Here is a 4,487-nt window from a genome sequence, read left to right as displayed (position 1 = left end):
ATTAAGAACTCTGAACTATAAGTACTAAATCAAACTAAATAGTCTCTTATCCTATTTTTCTCTCTCATACTTGTCATTACTTCCTGAAGTTCTCATTACAACTACATAATTCTAACCCTTGTAACCCATAGGTTTTCTTCAGAAAAGGAGGATAGCTTCCCCCACTCCTTTCCCTCAGAACAACAGTTTTCTCCCCACAAATGCTAATGGGGTGAGACCCACAGACATAATTTCAATGAACAATAATACCTTATTGGGTAAAAGAACTAGTTTATTGCTGCTTTGCTTTTTGCAAATAGTTATCCTGTCTTTAAAATTTGTTATTGTTGTCCCTTGAGAAAAGACAACTTGTTCTAAGAGCAAGGTTAATGGAAAAATATGAACTACATTGTGATGTTAAATACAGATTATTTGTCCAAAGCTAAAAATCACAGTCCTCCTTCATTCGGTCCTAAAGAAGACATAACATTACTGTCTAATGGGCTGTTCACAAATGACCATTATTGAATGAATAATGAAGGAATAATAGCAATGTGATTTCCACTTACATCAACCACAAAAATCTTCTGGGAATCATCCAAAAACTGCACTTTTAAATGTAGCATTCTCAGCGAGGCCGTTGGGCTGCAAGCAGGCTCAGAGTGCTGTGGGTGCTTTCTCCAGGAATCTCACTCCCAGCTGGATGTGGTGCACTCGAGTCCTTCCACCCCCAGCCAGGCATCCCCACTCTCAGCGGGGCACACTTCCGTTTGCTTGAAGTAATGCACACCCAAGGGCGTTTGTGCTGCTGAGTGCAGGGGATCAATAGCATCTGGGCAGTCTCCTGTTTGGTCAATATCAAATCCAACTGGACTTCCTCTAGCCTTCTTAAACTCAGCTCCTTTCTTCAAAGAAAAATATAAAGAAAGCAAGCATTTGCAGTCCCTGGGGATATTCTTTATTTCACAAGGGCACAATTTGAAAACCCTAGATGAAGCTTTAATAAACTGAGAATAGCCATTTTCAAAAGTAAAAAGATTAGAGTTAATCTCAAATTGTACTAGAAATTTCATAGCCAAGCTGGGAAGCATCTATCTATCTATCTATCTATCTATCTATCTATCTATCTATCTATGCTTATGTATATCTATATGTAATTATATAGATATGTTATATCTATATGTAATTATATATATCTATATAACTGCATATTATATAGAAACATATAATATAAAATTATATATAATTTTAATTATCTGAATTCACATGATTTAGAAATAAAAACTGTATAAAAAGGTACATAGAAAACTTCACTTCTACTCCTGCTCCCTCTTTTCTGTGTCCCTAATACACCCTTATTGCTAACCAATGTTTTTTCTTTCTATTCCCATAGAATTTATGTGCTTACGTCTACAAAGAAATGAAACAAGGAATACAACTGAGGTTGAACCCCATCTCAGCTGTAAATAACATTCATATATTCTTGGATAAATGAACTAATTAGGACAAAGAACATTCTAAAAAAATCTTCAAAGAATTATATTATTTTCATTATATACCAATAATTACGATAACATTTGTTCTGGACTGAGATAATACTTAAAGCAAGAACTAAAAAAACTTACTTCCATTTATATTTTTTGTGACAAGAAGATAATGGGTGAATGATTAAAAGATGCCAAGCACAGTAGATTACATTATGATAGGATTCTTGACTGAAAGTGGTATGGAAATATAGAAGGAGAAAAGCCAATTTAAAATGTTCAACTACTAAAGAACTAGCTCATTTATTTTTATAAATGAATAAAGGGTGTCAAACTGTTGTGATATTTAAATTGTACTGGATATGTTTAAAATACTGATCTAACAGTTTTTATTTTAGAATACCAATATTTACACGACACCAGCAAATACATACTTGGTCAACTATTTAACTTCCCATGAAAAATTTTAGATGTCAGCTTAGATGGGTGAGGGGATACATGATTTTTCAAAATACTTCTGGGGGGCACGTGAGCAGAATACTTTGTGGACCACTGCTTTAAAACACTATTTCTCCAAGTGCGGTTGAGGGACCAACTTACAGAATCACCTGGGAAAGGTGGCTGACTTTTTAAAAAATGCAGATACCTCAGCCCCATCCCCAAATTGGGTTGTTAGGTTTGGGGTGGACCCCAAATAGATCAATTTTCAACATGCACCCCAAGCGGCTCTCATGCAAACCATTTAGGAGGCACTACTTAAAAAATAAAACTAGCATTTTACAGTACTGTAGCCATGGCTAAGAGGGAAACAACCTTGCATACATTTCTGGACTGAGGATAGAACTGAAATAAAAGCTAAGCAAGAGCCGGAGCTCACAACATAGCAGCACCCATGGAGGAACCTAGAAATAGGAAAAGGTCCCCAGGGAAGGAAGGCACTTTCCCCGGAATTCCTAGTACGGTCAAAGAACAAAATGGGAATGGAAGGGCTTAGGCAAGCTAAGCCCACTGTGGGCTCTCCACTGTGGTTGCACTTTGGGAGAAAACAGAAGAAAGTCCTTTTCCATCTTGAACCAGCCTGAGGAAAGTCCGTGTTTAGGAGGGTCAACCGTCACACCAAAACAAAACATCCACTAATGGAAGCTGATTGCAAAGCAGGTGACAGACAACACTTTGGGAAGCACTGCTGGAGGGGGGCAGAGGGGTACTTGTCATGAAAATGCCCTTGGGACCCTCTGACAACACTGTTGGGATGGTTGAGGCACCTGTTCCCTTTTGGTCCCACTGGTGGCTTAAAATGTGGTCTGGGAGTACTTGTCTTCTGCCTGCTCACTGAGTGGGGCTTGCCAACATCTGTTCTCTCTTCCTAGGATCACAGAAGAACGGCAGGTTCCTGGGGAGCAGTTTCACCTCCACAGGCATCACTTCATACTCCTCACTGTCAATGCTAAAAGTGCTCCCTGCTCCCTCTGGGACAAGCAAAGTGCACTGGCTGGCTTGGAGACACTCCATGCCCTCGGCGTCCAGCTTGGCGTTTCTCACCTTTCGACTTCCTATAGTTATAAAGTTTCCTTTGCTGATGGTGTCGGCTTCAATGCAGATGTTCATAAAATCTTCTTTGCGTGTTGGGTCAAGCGGATTGTTCTGTGTTGTAATGGACAGTTCAATGGTGGACAGCTGCACATCTTTCCAGATCTCTCGGCTCACCTCTTGGGAAAGGGCATCCTGTGGTTGTGCCCAGTAAGATGTAAGCCTTCGTAATATTCTCCTGTACAAAAAAGGCCTTTGTACAGGGGTCTCCTTTGGTTCATTGGGAGGTCGCTCTGTAGGTCCCATATACAAGATAGAGGTTTCACGAGTCTGAGGCCACTCCTTAAGAGTGCTGAAGAAGTGGGCTACTTTGATTTTTAGAGGCCTAGGATATCAGTACCTGCTAACTTTGATGCCAGTGTCTCTGAAGGATCCCCATCAAAGACCGGTCATTGCAAACACAGGCTGTTCCTTTTCACCCTTGATCAGCAAGACATCAAATGGAACTGTCTCTCCGTTCACAATGGCAAGTGTAGCATCAGTAATATGTTGGAGTTTGTTTCCACTTTCAGTAAGGAGGTTATGACTCAAACTACTGGTCTCTCCCAGTGGGATAAATCCAATGGGAATCTTACTGAAGGTAGCCTCATCTGTTCGTCGAAGAACTCCAGTAACAACCTCCTGCAGTGTCCCATCTCCTCCTGCAACAATGATCACATATGTGTTTTCCATCAGTTCCAGGAATTTCTTGGCTTGTACCTCATAATCTGTCTTAGCAATAGTCACACCTATGCCAGGATAAATGTAAAATCAGGGCAGCATTTTTTTCAAATAGAGTCCTGGCTTTGCCTTTGCAAGCTGCAGGACTGAGAAAAACAGTTTCCTTCTTCACTTGTGCATTGGGAGGAATGAGCTGATTGCCAAACACCTGAGCTTCTTCACAGGCTGCTCTCCTTAGTAGGTTATCACAGTGTTTTTCATAGAGCCACTGACCTCCCCAGGTCAGCAGGCAGAGCCCAGCAATAGCTTTCTTCCAATGATTTTGAAGTGTTTTAAATTACACCGTCATCTAGAGATTTGCATTGCTGGTCCCACTCGGTAACCACTTTTATTAGCATTTTGTTGTAGTTGTTCAGCCTTCAGTGTTTCCTTATGCAAATTTTATACAAGCAAATACAAATGTATATATCCTATGTAGGTAGCATACTAGTATTACTGTTTTGTGCATTCTTTTTCCTCATTTATCATGGAGATCTGCCCTTACCTGTGCATGGAGAACTTCCTCATTTCTTTTCACAGCTGCATAATTTTGCACTGTGTAGACAAACTAAAGTTCACTCAACCAGTCTGAAATGAATATTTCAGCCTCAACAAGACTGAAATGAATATCTTCATACATATGTCAATTTATATGTGTGCAGGTATATCTGTAGGATAGATTTCCAGAAGTAGAGTTGCTGGTCAAGGATAATGAATTGGTAGTCACGATAGCTA

At 40.0% G+C, this 4,487-nt stretch overlaps 1 pseudogene; it reads right to left on the bottom strand.

Annotated features, from left to right (window-relative positions):
- Window positions 1-2,792: 2,792 nt before the first annotated feature.
- Window positions 2,793-4,062, bottom strand: LOC108523764 (acylglycerol kinase, mitochondrial pseudogene; annotated as a pseudogene).
- Between the last annotated feature and the right edge of the window lie 425 nt (window positions 4,063-4,487).

Source organism: Rhinopithecus bieti, unplaced genomic scaffold (assembly GCF_001698545.2).
Source record: "Rhinopithecus bieti isolate Rb0 unplaced genomic scaffold, ASM169854v2 scaffold_76233, whole genome shotgun sequence".
Classification (NCBI taxonomy): Eukaryota; Metazoa; Chordata; class Mammalia; order Primates; family Cercopithecidae; genus Rhinopithecus; species Rhinopithecus bieti.
Note: the sequence above shows the minus strand (reverse complement) of the source record. Positions and strands in the feature narration are given on the sequence as shown.